The sequence below is a fragment of the Diabrotica virgifera genome, chromosome 8 (assembly GCF_917563875.1).
Source record: "Diabrotica virgifera virgifera chromosome 8, PGI_DIABVI_V3a".
Classification (NCBI taxonomy): domain Eukaryota; kingdom Metazoa; phylum Arthropoda; class Insecta; order Coleoptera; family Chrysomelidae; genus Diabrotica; species Diabrotica virgifera.
In genome coordinates, this window is record NC_065450.1 from 209,898,158 (window position 1) to 209,917,845 (window position 19,688).

Consider the following 19,688-nt stretch of genomic DNA (forward strand, 5'->3'; position numbering starts at 1 on the left):
ATAATATTAGAAGTAAATATGTACTATGAAATAATATCATAAAACCAAGTTAACAAATTACAGACGCTTCACTCAAATATTGATCCCATGTAAATTTCTTTTAAAACGACTGATGGAGTTGTCGAACAGTTGTAAATTGTAAAGGGAGTTTGCTAAATTCAAGACTCTGGGTACGAACGAAAAAAGTGAATAATTAAACCTGTGGAATGGTACATAAAATGTTCGCACTTGTCTAGTGGTGCGAGGTGGTACAAACAGTGCGATCTTATTAAGTAGTTGAGAACAACTGCATATACCATTTAAGATCTTGAATAATAGCAAAAGGTCCCTTTGTTTTCTCCTGCTTGCAAGAGAAGGGACCTGCAGTTGATGCTGCCATACAGCGTAATCTTGATAGGTATGAAGCTTAAAAGCAATGTAACGGAAGAAACTATTTTGGACTTGTTCAAGTTTCCTAATGTAGACCAAGTAGTGTGGGGAAGTTTTATAAAAAAAACTAAAAAATGAGAAAAATTGAGGTCAAAAATGTGTTTAAGCTTATTATGTAAAATCTTCAAATTTCATTTTTTTAATTCCTTCGTTCATATTCTAGCCAGAGGTATAAACTAAAAGACACTTTTTGATTTCAGATGAGACTGGACTTAGTTATGCTGCCAACGCAAAAAAACTTAAACTCTACAAAAATGAATATTTTTGGCTGAAACTTTTTTTGAGACTACCTTAAGTACTATACTTTTACATGTTCCAATTATAAATAAAAATAAATTTTAGTTTTCGAGATATATTTTTTTTAAAAAGTCACTTTTTTTACCCACAAGACCTATGTAACCCCTTAAAAAAATGTTTGGAAGAATATGTTTGGTGGCCAAGATGCATACATATATTTAGAAGGAAAGTTCCTGATTTCTGTAGTATAATACTGAAGAGGAAGTAGCCCTAAGCGCCGGACTCCACTTGCGATTTGTAGTTGTGAAGATTGAACACATTCTTTCAAATAGAAGTCAATCCATGATTATTTAGTCACAAATGGATTGACTTGTATTTGAAACAATGTGTTCAATCTTCCTGATTACAAATCGCAAGTGGAGTGAGGCGGTAATAACACCAAAATATTCCATAGAAGGTACACAGACATTGAAAAATTCCTGGAATATCCCGAAGACATGTTCCCTGAACATCCCAGGAAAATCCTGTGTCAGCATTTTAAACATTACCTGAATGTCTTATTGGAACATTCCATGAATGTCCACGAATGTTCTCTGGACATTCAAAATATATTTTGTAGACATTCCCTGGATATACCAGAAATACAGTGATGAGCGCTCTAATAACCGGCAAAATAGCACAAAAGATGTATTAAGTAGTGAGATAAAAAGACATGAAACTAGTCGAGCTGGGAAATTTAGTAAATTTAAAGGTTAATTTCGCTAAATTTCCCAGCTCGACTAGTTTCATTTCTTTTTATCTCACAACTAAATATGTTGCCCATATTTTGCCGGTTATTAGGGCACTCATCACTGTACATCCTTGCTGATGTGACAATACCTCCTATCTGTTTTTTCATGAGTTTTGTATGAGAGATGGAAAAACATGTTTTAAGGTCACCTCCTGTGTTCATATGTAAGTTTTGACTTGTTTTGTAGTTCATAGATAGTTTAATTTACTACAAAACAAGTCAAAAAATATATGAAAACAGGAGGTGACCCTAAGACAAGTTTTTAGTCTCTCTTACAAAACTCATGAAAAAACAGATAGGATGTATTATTACATCACTGACGATATGTGGCAATACCAAATAATACATCCTTGATAAATATAAACATTTTTATTGAACAAAATCTTTTCATACATTTTTTTAATGCAATTTACTGATATTCCTACATATTTCAAAAAAATGTGTCACATTTGCTTTGTAAACCTTTCTTTTGCCTTTCGTAGCCACATATTCCGTTTCCTTCCTGGTTTTTTGTAGACCACTTCTCTCAGCTGATTCTAAAAAATATAAAATAAATGGTAATTTTTCTATCCTTTACAATTAACAATCAGAAGAAATATTATTTACAGATAATGATATGCATAATAATAATAGGTTTGTTCTAGCATCAGTTTAAAACCATCAGCGAATAGTGGACCAGCACGAGTAGAGGGGATCGCACTGGTGACTGTATTATGTTCTTTTACTGACCAACTGTTTGCCGATGGTTTTTGACTAGTTTGACTGTTTGCTAGAACAAACCTAATAATAATGAATATTTTGTATTTTGACAGTGACATCTGATGTGGAAGTCAAAACATTAATAAAAGTATTTTTTCAAGTTAACTTTCACATGCGCGTCTTAAAATTGTACTTTTAATACTTATCATCATAAATAACTATTAAAACTATCTTAAGAGGAAACAGTATCGATCAACAGGTAGCGAAAATGTGTTCCAAGATTGCGGCTGTAATTTTGAATATTTTTTCGAGATATTTGGCACACATATTCGTAATATAATAAAGAGTGGCGGTACAGAGCCCAATTTGAAAAATATATTAATATGTGGAAATTACTCTGTAATTAAATACAATATAAAAAAAACGAGCTTGTAGCGCCATTAAGAAGAACAAAAAAATACACTTTCTTCAAATACAACTTTTTTATCCGATTTTGTGTTATTTTGGAACTACTAAAATTTTTTATTTCATTAGTAGTTCCAAAATTACACAAAATCTAGGCATCGGATAAAAAAGTTTATTTGAAGAAAGTGTATTTTTTTGTTCTTCTTAATGGCGGTACAGGCTCGTTTTTTAAATATTGTATAATTACAGAGTAATTTCCACATATTAATATATTTTTCAAATTGGGCTCTGTACCGCCATTCTTTATTATTTTACGAATACGTGTGCCAAATGCCTCGAAAAAATATTCAAAATTACAGTGACAATCTTGGAACACGGTTTGGCTACCTGTTTATCGCTACTGTATTACCTTAAAACATTGTAATTTGCTAAACCAGTATATTTTACTCTACTACTACTCTACTAGCTACCTCATTTTCCACTGTTTCTAAAGACTTGTTTACATGGGTAGAGTTTTGAGGAGAGTAGAGTAGCAGTAGTACTCTACCAAAAATGGCTTGATACCATTCACATGACGAGAGTACAAGTATAGTACTGATGCTAGTATAGTGAAACCGATTTTTGTATTTTTAAACACTCTTGATTATAAGTGCACCTTAAATTCTTAATTTTTTGCTTAAGCTCGTTTACTCCAAAGCCCCCTTTGCCATTCTTTCGACGATTTCATCCTCCGCAGCTTGCTGCAAACTTTTATTTCTGTAGTATACACTACCTAAATTCCATAAACACTGGTATTCGCCGTATTATAGCTCTACAAGTTTTAAAGTTTCATCTTCGGTGAACTTCATTTTCACTATTTACACAAAACACAATTCCAGCCAGAATGACAGCGCCCCCATGTACTCTCCTACCTACTCTATTCTGCCATAATTGAGCGTGTTCCATGGGTAGAGTGTGCAGCCGAGTAGACATTTTGGCAGTAGTGGTGGTCATAGAGTAGTTACTTTGCCATAGGTTGCTAGTCACTCTACTTTAACTCCAACTATACACTCTACCAGCTATTCTACTGTGCTGAGCATTTTTACAGGTAGAGTTACTCTACTCTATCAAGTACTTGCATCATTACTCTACCCATGTAAACAAGTCTTAAATCTACTGAATGAAAATCTACTTAATCTTAATCTACTCTTAATGAAAAATGTCTAAAATCATTTACCCACCTAGTATTATTGTAGAATTTAAGACAGTCCAGTGCCTTATAAATAATTTCAATATGAATATTTTTTCCTTTAATTCTCCTTTGATACCACTCCATTTTAGATTTTCTGGAACTTATTTCATTGTATTAATAGCCCATATTTATTGAAGGAACCCAATCTGGAGATTGTTATTATCGATTAAGTCGGCTGGTTTTCCTATAAGATTAAAATGTTAACATCTTCAAAAATCGTTACTGTTGTAATTGTAACTTACCAGATATAAAATGATTACAGCAGACAGGACAGGAAAATTTTCATTTCGCTAGTAAAACCTGTACATTGTATTGCATTTAACCATTGTTGTCTCTCAGATACCTTATTTAGTTCAGTTTAAAAGTGAACTTTATCTTGACTTTATCACAATTACTTTGCATTTCACACTTCAAAACACAACACCAATGAAGCATATTATCTTTCTAAATTAATACTTCCAGAGAAAATGTTAAATTAATCTTTGTACAACACAAAATTACAAAGAAATACAACTAAAATTATCTAAAACTCATTAAGAACAGATAGAATAAGATTTATCTTTTACACCCAGTAGCCATATTGACATATTGATTTAATTTTGACAGCGTATGAATCAGTAGAAACGATTATATTTAAATTTGGTAAATATAACTCCGCACGACCACGCAACTCGAAACACAAGTACGCAAACACGGTTGCGTGAAGCGTGGCTCGCAATCGTGAAATTTACGAGACTTGCTCGACCTGTAGATTCTTGTACCTATTACGCTTACGTTATACTACACACAGACCTACAATACAAGATGTAATTCCTAACAATTACAGTAAAAACCGCGTAATATCTATGATTTTTCTGTTTCTGATTCAAGTCTCTGTTCTTGATGTGTTTCGTATGCTCGTTTACCCTGATACTTAGTTGTCTTGCTGTTTCTCCCACGTAAAAAATGTTGCATTCACAGGGTATTTTATAGATGCAGTTTTTTGGTTATTTCTTGTGTGTTGTTGGGTTTGGTTTTGGTCAGGATACATATCTCAGAGTGTTGGTTGTTTTGAGTGATGTACTTGTTTCCAATTCTTTTCAATTTTTCTGATAATGAACACATATCGTACTGTTGTCAACCTTGAGTCTCTTTTTTTGAGTGTAGCTGGATTGCTTGTGCTGTTTTGTTGTTTCCTTTCTTCTATCTTGTGGAGTTCCTTTGTGAATTCCAAATCGTTTGCTTTTGACAGGTTGGAACAAAGGCAGGGACAAGTCCCTATTAGAAGGAATAAAATCCAAAAAGCGAGAGCACTGAACGCTTTGAAAATATAAATATGTACAACAAAATGGATATCAGGAAAGTATTTACTTATAAGTGCTACAGTTTAAATAAATATACACTGTCAAAACTTAAAGTTTCCACAAATAGGTAGGTACCTATATCCAAAAACAACAAATCGTCGGCCTCATATGAAAACTTCTTCTTCTTCTTTATGTGCGCCATCTCCTCTAAGAAGGTTGGCAACCATCACGGCAATTCGCACTTTCGATACCGCTGCTCTAAAGAGATCAGCAGAAGTGCAATTAAACCAAGCTCTCAAATTGTCTAACCAGGAGATGCGTCTTATTCCGCGACTCCTTCTACCCTGTATTCTTCCTTGTATTATTAATTGTAACAAGTTATAACGCTCGCCCCTCATACCATGTCCTAGATATTGCAGTTTTCTGACTTTAATTGTATGAAAACATGAAATATGAAAACTGCTTGAGTCCAAATTAACAAATTTTACAGGAGACGAAAAAACTGATTTAAAGAATGATTTTGACTTAAAACTTTCTCTTATTTGACACAGTTACTTAGAATAGTGTCCGTCAGCCTTCTCATAAAGATAGATCTTTTTTTAAAATATTATTACAGTAGACTCCCGTAAGTTCGGCCACCCGGGACCGGACCCTAGGCCGAACTTAAAAGTGGCCGAACTAACCGATGCTTATCTAAAAAATGCCCATTTATTGTTTGTATGGATCTAGTAAAAACAAAACACTTGTACATTAAGTAGAAGACAACACAGAGGAATACTCTGACATATATTTAACATAATATATGAAAAGATAGACCGTTACAAAAATACTATAAAACAATACTTACAGAACTCTAGGCCTAATAAAATTAAAAAAATATTATTGTACATTGGTGGTTTGGCTTCTTAACACTTAAAAAAAGTCAGTAATTTTTTTCTGAATTTTTTTTTCTAATGATTTTTGATGTGCAAAGTGTGTGACTAATGCTCAGAGAGCCGGCCGGACTAAGCGGAGACCGAACTAACCGAGGCCGAACTTACGGGAGTCTACTGTACTTTAAAAATGGAGTTAGACAACTTTCATTTTTGAAATAAGGAAACAATTTTTTTATGCCCATTTAATAACGAAAATCATGAAGAAATATGCGTAACGCTATAAAAAGGTCGCCAAAAATAAGCTGTGAAAAATGCTTAAGTCCAACAAGAAAAACAAATGTGGGGTTTCAAGGATAATAATGCTACTTAAATGTAGTTAACACAAAAACTATAATAATATGATCAAATAGAACTTACCTTCAATAAGTTTTCACTATTTCCATAAAGATATGTTAGCTTATATAATACCCAGGCAACCAAGTGACGTCATATAACGTTGAGGAAACGTCAGTTTTTGGTTGAATATAACACGTGTTTGAACATTACGTCATATATACGTCTTTTGAAGGTGATTTTAAATACGTAAGATTAATGACATTAAAATTACGTTTAAAAAACGTTTTAATTTCAGACAGCCTAAGTCTGACGTCACAAAATTGGGAGGAACTTGCTTGTTTGTATTGACTCCAAACAATTTCGTTTAGGTATAGGTAACGCTAAATGTTCATAAGAAATTTCTCATTTATTATTTACGCGGTTTGTGTCTTGTGTGATGAAATAATACTTTTCATTTATATATTTAGTTAAAGAAATGTATAAATTAAGAGATTTTTATGCGTTTTTGCTCAGTGAGTTAGTTTAATGCAGTAATTCTTCTTGACTACTACTACTAAAACTATTTGAGGTTATGTTTACTTGTTTTTAATTAAGCGTTAAATGAAGATATTAAGACAGCGTCAAATTAAGATATTAAGTATGCTGGATAATTTGTTAATAAATTATTTATTAGTTTCATATTTTTTTGTTTTTTTTTTATATTTTTGTTTCATATTTTTAGTTGTTTCAGTTTTGACACAGTAAGTAGGTATATATAACTAGTGAAAATTCTATAATGTGAGGGCTGGTACAATCATGCAGAATCAATGTTGCTTCTAGCCTAGCGCACAATCGATCTTAAACAAGTGGTAGCACTTATATCTTCGACACATGGGATGTAGGCCTATAGGTTTCATGTTATGTACCTATTTTTTATACTATTTTGAAACATCTGAAAGAGGTCACTTTTTGAAAGTATTAAAGACGTGATTTTACCGACGTGAAAAAAACGTACATACGATTACGTTTTAAAATCGTCACAATTATGACGTCAAATCGATGAGACAAATACACGTGATTTTCAACGTCAATACTACGTTATAGAAACATGTCAATTGGTCATTTTTATGACGTGTTATCTACGTTATAAAAACGTCGTTTCGTTGCCTGGGTACTTCTCTTGAAGATATAACACAGCAAAAGTACATCTAACCTCAATGATAATGATGGACTTTGGCAAGTTTCATGTGATTCACCCAACGCCGTGGAGTTGGGTAGAATTTTTTTGTGGTTCTAGGGACATTTATTGACTTTTTGAACTTTTTTGTCTTGCTATGCATGCGTATTGTCGAAGCGAAGATCGGTGGAATATGCGCATTTTATCAATGAAATTCGATATTTTTAAGATATTCCAGAAGCCGCTACAGATAAAATGTTTTAACGACCTATTAATCATTCAGAATTACTCAACGGATATTAGTACAGTTAAAATAATTAAGACGATAACCGGACAACATTGATTTAATGAGTAAAATTTAGTTTTTTTTTACTTTAATGACAAAAAAAACAAGCCCATTAGCAGAACCCAATTAAAAATTATTTTGCACATCATATTTGAAACATTATTTGGTTGAAAAATCTCATTTTTGTTGGCAAAAAAAATATATTAATTTGTTTGGACTAAATTACAGTTGTGCTTATCTTAAAAAGGATATATGTTATAGGTCTGGATTCCGCGTATGAAAAAAAAGTTGATTAATAGCAAGCTGAAAATTTGTTAATAGCTTAAGGGTGTCTAGTCGGATAAACTTTGATATATGGGAACACTGGAACAGGGGCAGTTTTAATTGTGGAGCAGGTTAAAAATTTGGAACGGTCACACCACGAAAACCGCACATTTATTTTGTCCGACAGAACAGACTTAAACTCTCCGAACAGAGATTAAACTCTCATGCAAAAATCAGACTGCTATTTATCACCTGTCATAATTCCTGTCATTTGACATATTCTACATGTTCCACTCATTAAAACGCCCATTTGGTGATAAATAGCAGTCTGATTTTTGCATGAGAGTTTAATCTCTGTTCGAAGAGTTTAAGTCTGTTCTGTCGGACAAAATAAATGTGCCGTTTTCGTGGTGTGACCGTTCCAAATTTTTTACCTGTTCCACAATTAAAACTGCCCCTGTTCCAGAGTTCCCATATATCAAAGTTTGTCCTACTAGACACCCGTAAGCCATTAACAAATTTTCGGCTTGCTATTAATCAACTTTTTTTTCATACGCGGGATCCAGACCTATTACTATCAACATTCGCACAGTGTTGCCAAACTGAATTTTGTTATTTTGGGTGTAAATTTTTTCCACGGATCTCCGAGGGTACAATACCATAAATATTAATCAGATGGCGCAAAAATGTCATTTGTGCTTATTTTGGGACTTGGACACTTTTCATATGAGGCCGACGAAATTTGCTAATTCTGCATTTTTTGAACACCATAATAATGCTTGTATTCAAAAAAAAAACCATAACATGTTATTGTTGTCAACTTAGAGTCCCCTTTTTGAGTGTAGCTGGATTGCTTGTGTTGTTTTCTTGTTTCCTTTCTTCTATATTGTGGAATTCCTCGTTTATAAATGAAAACGGGTAGTCATTTTTAGTCAAAACCTTTGCTTTTGAGAGGTTGGAACAAAGGCAGGGACAAGTCAATATTAGAAGGAATAAAATTCAAAAATCGAGAGCACTGAACGCTTTATTGAAAATATAAATATGTACAACAAAAGGGATATCAGGAAAATATTTACTTAAGTGCTACAGTTTAAATAAATATACACTGTCAAAACTTAAAGTTTTCACAACTAGGTACCTATCCCCAAAAACAACAAATTGTAAATTATGCATTTTTTGAACACCATAAAAAAATGCCTGTATTTAAAAAAAACCATAACATGTTATTTTCATTATATTTAATAACATAAATCCGCTTTTATCTAATAGGCACGTTCAAACGACTTGAACTGTTGACTAAGGCCCGGCGCAAATTGAACCTAAGCGAGACATAACCTGCACCGGCGAACTGCGTGGACAGTTTTGTGAAGCACGCTTATAAACGAGAGACCGCAAATTGAACCCATGCTACGATCAGTGCATGCGTTCGCAGGTCTCGCTTGGGAACGTTTGTCATCGGCGTACAGTTTTCTATGGTCGTGGAACTCGTGATTCACTGCCAGTTGTATATCTTTACTTGTTTTTGTTTGCGTGATGGACGTATCTGAAATGAATACGGATGGTACCTAAGTACAATTTATTGTGATAAATAAAAATATTAGCATAGTCAAAACCCCGAGTGAAAACTGCTTTGTCTTTGTCATTAAATTTTGATAACTTTTGGTAGACTAAATACGCGGCGATACGAAATTAATAATGAAAGTTATGCCTTTACAATAACACGTTATTAGAGAAATAAGGTGAAAAATGATTCATGTTACTTAAAACCGTGATAGATAAAAATATCATACTTATTACCCTCAAATTCAACTTGTCGGCATATTACATTTTTGTTTATGCTTAAAAATTAAAAACGAAATATGCAGATAGTGTTATTTTTTATGACCGATCAGTAGCGGAGGGATAATTAAATAACTGAGATTATTTTAAATATTTAGGTATTATGTGCAGAAATAAAATACTCAGTGTAAGATATTTTTGTATGCACCCGCTTATGAACAAATTAGATGTTTTCGAAAATTATACCGCTACGACTACTAGGGACGTGTAAGATATCTTTAAAACGTTACGAGTTACAAGTACGGAAATATCGATTTAAAGTTGCCTACTCAATTCAGTACAAGGATCAGATACATCAGTATTTTGTAATCAGTATTTGTACTCAGTACCACTGAGAATCGGTATCAAAAGTAACCGTTACACGTCCGCACTGATTTTGCCCGTCTCTATTTGTCACAGGCACAGCCAACGGTTGGGTCAAGTTGGGTTCAATATGCGGTGCACTAGAAAAATAAATGCACGGGTCACCCGTGCCGCCGGCGCAGGTTGTGTCTCGCTTAGATTCAATTTACGCCGGGCCTAAGGTCCTTTTCTAATACAAACATTCTAATAAAACTAAATTTTTGCAATATAAAAAGTGGGTTTTGCCGAGACCGTTAAAAATTGGCAATTTTCAACTCACACTTTAGACCGAACGGTTCGTCTGAAAAAAAAGTAAATAGTGATATTTGTAGATAATTTTAAGTAGGTACTTTAATTTCTGTTAACATACCATTTACTAAAAGTTAATAATTAAGTATTTTCCATGGGAAATAAGCCACAATTTTACTAAAAAATGAATTTATTAACGTTTCGAAGCCCATTTGTTTGAACCCGATTTGGGCTTCGAAACGTTAATAAATTCATTTTTTAGTAAAATTGTGGCTTATTTCGCATAGAAAATACTTAATTATAAAAATGCCACAAGGAAATAGCTTCAGAACAACATTAAGAGTTAATAGTTTTCGAGATTTGAGCAAAAAAGCGGAAAAAAGCTGAAATTTTTCGATTTTCTCGCGATTTTTTCAATGTTCCGGCAAGAAATTTTGTCCGCAAACCTCATATTCGGATTCAGCAGCCCAAAATCCATGTATAATTAAAGAAATCAGAACTACCCCAAAACTTTCCCACTAGGGAGCTAGTAGAGTACAAATTGACTGAATCACTATACTAGAGAGAGTATTACCTTTTTTTGAAACACCCTATTTATGTACCACGAGGTTTTTGTTGGCAAAGACAAATACTTATATTATACAAGTCTGTTCTTTTTGCAACATTTTGTTGTTTAAGGGTTTTACCAGTCTTTAAATTATTTCTCAATCCGTTATTGTGATGGAAGAACTAATTTAATAAAAGTACAAATATCTCAAATACTCAACTCAAAAATTATTGCAAATTATGTTTTTCCCAAAATTATATTCACCAAATTTATGTATGTTACTAATAATAATGGATCTAATAGGTTTTAGGTTTTTTACAAGGAAAATCACGATATTGGATGGAACAGTGTATTTCGTGTTTACCATACAAAAGTCGAACGCTAACTAAATAAGAGCAAAAGCTAATATACTGTCTGTGTGTTCTATTCACATCTGCAAAACCTTAAATATATACAAAACATTCGGACCACACACAAAATTAGGGCAGTCGACCATGTAGGTACCAGGCTGTCGGAATGCGCCAAGTGTCGGTGGCTTTGACAATCACAATATTAAAGTCACCCTTCAGGGGCGTAGCGTAAGGAGGTAGTTTGTTACAATATAATAATATTAGAGACGGCACCTAAACAAAAATGTATTAAATTCTGGATATTTTCTGTACATAACCTACTAAGGGGACTAACAAAATGACGTTTGATAATTTTTTAATTCTTCTTGATGGGCCTATGCGTGACGAATATTGGCGATCATCATGGCCATCTTCACTTTATCTGCAGCAACGCGGAAAAGCTGCACAGATGTTGTGTTGAATCAGGTTCTAAGGTTCTTTAACCCGGACGTTCTTCTTCTTTCTGGACTTCGCTTTCCAATTTTTGACTAAGGCTACTGCTCCACGGGCGGAAATTGACGCTAGCAGTAGCAGTAAAATGAACTTAAGGTTCCGCGGAACGGAATAGGAATAGCCGAACTGTACCGATTACAGGACTTGTGCGTAGTCGGTTCAGTTCGGCTATTCCCATTCCGTTCCGCGGAACCTTAAGTTCATTTTACTGCTACTGCTAGCGTCAATTTCTCGCCCGTGGAGCCGTAGCCTAAGGCTGTCTTATTTATTTTAAAATCTTATTGCGGTGATTGAATTATGTCTTATTTATTTAAAATATGATATTAAATATTTTTTATTTATTTTGATAAAAAAGTATACAACCATCATGACACTGTAAAAAATAGTAAGTTTAAAAATAATTTAAAGACTGTAGTTATAAAAACATTAAAAACTACAAATTTTGATATAAATCAAGCTATTATTAAATGTTATTTTGATTTCTAAAGATAAGCATATTTCTTATGGTGAATTTGTAGAAAAAATGATCAGTATATAAAAGTAGAAGTAATATATTATGGTAAACTTATGGCTTAAATACATTAGAAAACATTCCTTCATTAGTAAGTTGTATAAACATAAAATGTAATTAATACATAAACAGAATTATTATGTACACCCTAACAATTTAATTTGACATTTTTACTAAATAGATCAGTGGCGGATCTAGAAATTTGCCTTGGGAGGGGAAATTTGCTTTAGGGGTAACTTCCAATGAAAAACCAACAAAAAGATATAAAAAAGATAAACTCAGATTACACAAAAGACATAAATAGTAACTTATAGGCATTAATTTTCTTTTAATACTTCTTTTAATTTCTTCTTTTAATTTTCCTAACTAGCGTGTTTATTGGGTTGAATGTGCCTTTCTGAGGTTTCGGTTTCATGTCAGCTAATATACATTTTAATTTAATGTTTGAACAATTTTTTTTCTTTAATTTTGGACGTTGTTGGGGGTGGGGGGGGGGGGGGAGAAGAATTTTCTCATTTTCCCTCCTCGTAGGTCCGCCACTGAAATAGATACACGAACAAAATTAATTTAAACCATAGACATATAATACCTAGACTGCGGGCTGCGATCTAAAACTGTTCCCCCCAGTGCGACAGAGAAAAGTTTTTGTATTTAGGGTATGCATCTCTTTCTAATGGACAGGGTTTATTCAATGACGTTGGGTTTATCGACAACATGACTTTCCCACTGCCGGGATTTAATAAACCCCGCCGATTAGAAAGAGATGCCCACCCTATATACAAACGTTTTTCTCTGTCGCACTGGAGGAACAATTTTAGATTGCAGTGCGCAGTCTAGGTATTATATGTCTATGGTTTAAACGTGCGCCAAACCATCCATAAGTTAGGTTTGGTTAGTGGTTAGTTACTTGAGAGGCTCGAAGAGAATTGTCACATTCAGGAGAGAAAAAGTGACGGAGCGGTTCCGCAACTGTGGGGAATGCGTTCTCTGAATGTGGCGGATACTTGCGGATCGTGTTACGGAACGGTCGCCATGACAGTGAGCTCGTTTTAATTCCGCTACCTCCGTCCAACATCCAGGCAACCAAGTGACGTCATATAACGTCGAGGAAACGTCAGTTTTGGTTGAATATATACACGTGTTTGAACATTACGCCATATAGACGTCTTTTTAGGTGATTTTAAATACGTAAGATTAATGAAGCTAAAATACGTTTAAAAGACGTTTTCATTTCAGACAGCTTAAGTCTGACGCCACAAAATTGGGAGGAGCTTAAAAAGCTTGTTTGTTTTGACTTCAAAACAATTTAGTTTACCTATAACTATAACGTTGTTCATAAGAAATTTCTCATTTATTGTTTACGTTCTTTGTGTCTTGTGTGATAAAATAAGACGTTTCATTGCTATATTTAGTTGAAGAAACGTGTTAATTAAGAGATTTTATTCGCTTTTGCTCAGTGTGTTAGTTTAATGCAGTAATTTTTCTTGTCAACTATTTGAGGTTATGTTTATTTTCTGTTAATGAACTGTTTATGTGTTATCGAGTTTAATTAAATTAATTTTTAGCCTACATTTCCATGTTACCTATCTTTTATACTATTTTTAAACATCTGAAAGAGAAAGAGGTCACTTCTTGAAATTATTATAGACGTGATTTTACCGACGGCGACATGTAAAAGTCGTTATCTTTTTGACGTTTTAAAATCGTCACAATTATGACGTCAAATCGATGAGACACATACACGTGATTTTCAACGTCAGTACTACGTCATAGAAACACGTCAATTGGTCATTTTTATGACGTGTTATCTACGTTATAAAAACGTCGTTTGGTTGCCTGTGATATGCTACTTTTGCGAATTTGTCAATAGACTTGTTGAAAGATGGTGTCAAGTAATAATTATCAATTGGAAAATATCGCACATGGTAAACAATTATGAAGTAAAAAACAATTTATTGTGCAGAGGGAAGTATATAACCTCACATATAACAGAAAGTGATAGGCTTGTCACGAATTTAGGGAGCGGAGCGTTCACAAGACGAAACACAACTGTTACCGCTCCATCGGGAACTGCTTCCTCACTTTTTCGTCTCCTGAATGCGACCAATGACTCAAGTACTGACTCAAGTACATGTAAAGCCTCTGACTGAACATCAACTGTTTAGTCACCTGTCACTTTGTGAAAATATATTTCTGAAGCCAAGATTTAAGAGAGAAATAGTATGAAAAGGAAAGTATTCTTCTTCTTTACATTTTATTTCCGAATCCAAATTCTCAAGACCTTACTATTGAATTCTGTAGTTGTTGTATTTGATTTGTCGATTCTTTTAATAATGAAATTTCTACAGTTATACACTGTCACTGTTTCTAAAAATACTAACTTAAGTTTAAACCAATTCTTGGCCCATGTTTTTATACAATTAAATCAAAAATTATGATAACGTCCTTTAGGATAACTTGGCAGTGCATTATTTTATTACACACAATCAAAATCTATGTCTATTTGTAAGCCTTGAACATCTATTATATTTATTTTCTTTTCGTGTTGGAGTACAATGGGGCTTCTGTTAAATTGATAGTACATTTAGGGGTTGGTTTTTACTTGAAATTACTATAAACATTAACCGTCAGTATCTATGGACCCATATCTCAAAATGAAGCACAAGGGAATAACAATAATTGCTCTACGTTGGGGATGCCTTGTGTTAAAAAACTAGGATAGAAAATTTGTCTAATTTAATTTTATAAGTCATTGATCCACTCAAAACTTCCGCTACTACTTAATACTTTTAAAATGGTAAGTAGAAATTTTTTTAAAATTCTTTGATTTTCATATAACTATTTGATGGTTAACAGTTGGCAAATGACAGTTGACAAATGACAGTTGACAAATGACAGTTGACAAATGACAGTTGGCAAATGGCAGTTGACCAATGATAGTCTGAGAGATATATGGGAGATATAAACCTTCTGTTAAATGTTATTCTTTAAATACAAAACTAGTTAAAAAATCACAAAGAAAATACAAAGTTGATATCGTCCCAATACTTGTGTTTAAAGTAATTTCTAGTTCGACATAGTTACCGCTAAAATATCTTACTCTGAATGCAACATTTATTAACATTTTACTCTGAAAACATTCAACAAAAAAAATTCCTTTATATTATCGACACTTAGAGGTCAGTCAGTCGATAGAAAAGTTTTCCTAACTACAATTAACAGATTTTAGAATGATTTTTTTATCTATTAAAGATTTGAATTAAAACTTTATTATCTCCATTCATGGTTGTAGGTATATTTATTATAATAGATTCTTTGGTTACACGGTACTTGAATGCAAAGGGGAACCTTACGTGAGTATTTATGGCGAATTTCATCAATACTGATAATAAAAAGGCTCTCCTCATACAGTATGATTTTATTTAGGTTTATGGCTTATGCAATAGTTTGAAATATCGCCCGGTAAGCCATTTTAACGTTTTTAGGTAAAGTCCCTTAAGCATTCATTTCAAATCTGAAGCATTTCAGTGCCCAAAACTAGCAATATATAAAAGCATCAATTGAATTAATAAAAATTTTAAATGATAGTAATATCATTTTATTATCCTATTATAAATATCTGCTGTCAAAAAATATTAACATTTATACACATCCACACATATATACAATCTAACTTAAGAAAAAAGCAAACAAATATATCAGGTAGGTGTGAGTTTTGTACTGAACATAGTTTGTTCAATTTGACAGATTATTATACTGGCCTCAATTCATCCTGTAATTTATCTTTTCCATTGTAGGAACTTTCAGCATATTTCTCTATGGTATTTTTTATCGGCTTTCAATGGTAGGGACAGACAAATATATTTAAAATGATATAGCTATATATAAGAAGGCCACACCACCAAACCAATTCGTTCTGTAGGTACCTATGTCTATGTCAGAACAGCGTTGCCAGGTAATAGAAGTCAGAAAATCGTATGATGTTCAAATATTATTTGTATTTTATAGTGTCTTATATTATCTATATTTTCTAATTCTATTGGAATATCCTGGTATTGTTCAAGGTTCCTCCATTCGTCATCGATCTTTCGCATCATTTTGCATCATCGAAATTGTGATCATTTCGTTGTGCAAATGTGTGATAACGACCTCATAGCAGGTACTTAAATGGATTGTTTTTTTCGGATTGACATCACTTTGATTTTTTTAATGTTTATTTTTATACCAAATCCCTCACAGGTCGAGTTGGTCTTGTCCATAAGTCGTTGTAGATCCAAGTCAGAATCCTTAATCAACACCGTATCATCGGCGTATCTGATGCTGTTGATATTTATGCCATTCACCTTGACTCCATCCTTGGAATCCTCCAATTCTTTAAATAGAAACTCGGAGTGAAGATTAAACAGCAGCGGCGACAGAACACATCCTTGTCTAACTCCCCTCTTAATTTCTACTTCTGCGGATGTGGCACCTTCGATCCTAACCCTGGCGTTTTGGTTCCAGTACAAGTTTTTAAGTAATTTGATTTTTTTCCATCTAAACCGACTTCTTGCAAACGTTCTAATAGTAGGTCGTGTCTTACTCTATCAAATTCTTTTTAGAAGTCTATGAAGCATATAAATATATCTTCCTGTTTACCGTAGCATTTTTGGGCGAGAACTAGTAAACTGAAGAGAGCTTCTCTCGTTCCCACGCCGGCTCTGAATCCAAAGTGATCGTCTCCGATGATTGTTTCGCACTTTCTATAGATTCTATTATGTACCACTTTTAATAGGACTTTTACTGCTTATGACTCATAAGGCTTATCAGACGGAACTCGTTGTAGTGTTGTGGGTTTGGCTCTTTTAGTAACGGGATGAAAATTATAGTAAAAAACGATAATTATCGTACACCTGGCAACTCAGGATGTTATTTTAAACAGTGTTAAATTCGATCGGAGACATTCGGGTTTCAATAGACAGACTAGGAGGTAATATAATTTTGAATCTTTCTATTGAAGTGAAAACATAATTCTCAGTCAATAGTGAATCTCTGGCTAATTTTGAAAGGAGCACTTGTGACTGTAGGGTCATTCGGTCAAGTAGGTGGAGAAAAAAGACGAAGACTTCGGCTACTTTATCTGTTTATTGAAGACGTTTCGTTTACTGCTCAGTAAACATCATCAGTTCATCTTAAAAAATAAACGTAGCATGATAAGATGTATAAGTAAAAAATATCTTATCCAATGAACCATTGAACTGTTGTAAAAGTATATAAAACATTTAGATGTATAGTTAACAATTAAAAAACTTTAGTACAGATAAAGGCAGACCACGAGGTAACAATGTTACATATAAAAAACAAGTGAAAAAACTGGCTTGTTTATAATGTCAGAAAAAACCAAGAGAGTCAAGATTCACACTTCCAGTATTTATAAACATAATTCTAGTGAATCTCTGGCTAATTTTGTCATACTAAGGATATTGATTTTTGATAGGAGTTACGAAGATTGAACGAATTGAAGGCCAGGTTTCCTAGGGATCTTCTGTTTGGATTGACTGTGTCCAGTATAAACTCTCTTAGACTAAGGTGCACATTTCTGTCGTATTGGAATGTAAGAGATACATAATTTGATCGTTAGTACTCTTTTATTTTGTAAAATTTAACGTCCTGGACGTTTTTCTATACGCGATAACAAACAAATCTTGGTCATCGATATAGCGATAGTCGAAAAATTCATATAATGGAATAAACTTTTATTTAACATGAGTAAAATCTCTATAAATCCTATATATGCCTGAAATGCTTCAATTTCTGGGAGTATTTTCCATCATTACACATATGTACGAAGATTTATATTTACCATTTAGATACTATTTGTAACAAAGTAAGCCATGGTCGTAGGTTATTTGTCTATTTTGACTGAGTATTGACTTAATATCGATAAGATGATTAGTGTTAAAGACTTTTATTACTGGAATATACACAAAGATACACAAAAAAAAACATATTTTGTATCTCTAGTTAGTATTTACCAATCTTCTACGTCAATAGATTGGAAGCATTTGAAATGTGGACTATATATGTGGAAATATCGAAGAATTCTGAGAATCTTCTGGGCAGACAGAATAACCAATGAGGAAGTACTACTGAGAAGAATAGAGAATATCAGGAAGATACTGGATTCCATGAAAATAAGGAAACTACAATATCTGAGTTATATAACATGTGGTGACAGATATGAATTCCTAAAATTATTAATGCAGGGAAATATTCAAGGAGGACGCAGCATAGGTAAAAGAAGGATCTCCTGGCTGAGAAACCACAGAGAATGGTTTGGATGCAGCTCAACTCAACTCTTTCGGGCTGTAGTGTTAAAAGTTCGTCGCGGAGATGGCACGTAAAGAAGAAGAATCTTCTACGTGAATAATAGTGTTGGTAGAACAATATAAGAATAGTTTAACGATCTTTGTGGGCATCATATTTGGATATAAAAGAAATGCGAGCAACTGTTTGATTTTTCCTAGTTTTTCTTGAACAATAAGGAATAGAAGATAATTCAAGAACGTTATAAATACAAATTGCGATATTGCTATTACAAATTCAAACATAAAAATAACCTTTTAACATTATTTGTGACTGACGGTAATGAATAAAAGAACGAGGCTCAGCCTATCTTAATGCAAGGAAGGAAATAAAAAGGAGATTGAAGACACATATGGTACCTAAACATAATCTCCCATGAGGTCAGGACAAATAATCCCGGACAAAAAATCCCCACAAATTATCCCTGGACAAAAATCCCCGGACAAAAAATCCCCACAAAAAATTCCGGACCAAAAATCCCCAAGAAATATTTGCTGCTGAATAGTTCTCTAAAAATTTTTCCCGAAATTTTAACAAATTTCGAATTCCAATTTCATTCTGAGAACTTCAAATTTTACATGACAAAAGAGTGAGTTTTTTCAAAAATCGTGGAAGATATGGGGAATGGGCTAAGGCCCCGTTTTCATGACAGGCGCTTAACGCGAGTTTTGACAATGCGTGACTTTTACTGAAGACCGTTCACATGCTAACGCGCGTTTTAGGTCATTAAGACGCGCGTTGACATGTGAACGATCTCAAGGAAAATGTATCTAGTTGTAATCGAGCGTTATCAAAATGCGAGTTAAGCACCTGTCATGAAAACGGGGCCTTAGCTCATTCCCCATATTTTTCACGAATTTTGAAAAAACTCACACTTTTTTGTCATGTATAATTTAAAGTTTTCAGCAGGGAATTGGAATCCGAAATTTGTTAAAATTTCAGGAAAACTTTTAGAGAACTATTCAACAGCAAATATTTCTTGGGGATTTTTTGTCCGGGATTTTTTTTGGGGATATTTTGTC

The 19,688-nt window shown here is 33.4% G+C and overlaps 1 long non-coding RNA gene across 1 annotated transcript; it reads right to left on the reverse strand.

Annotated features, from left to right (window-relative positions):
* Positions 1-1,810: 1,810 nt before the first annotated feature.
* Positions 1,811-4,548, reverse strand: LOC126889921 (uncharacterized). Its single transcript, XR_007700225.1, has 3 exons — positions 4,034-4,548; positions 3,781-3,975; positions 1,811-1,992 (listed from the first exon to the last, which is right to left on the reverse strand). It is a non-coding gene; the product is annotated as an uncharacterized LOC126889921 (long non-coding RNA).
* Between the last annotated feature and the right edge of the window lie 15,140 nt (positions 4,549-19,688).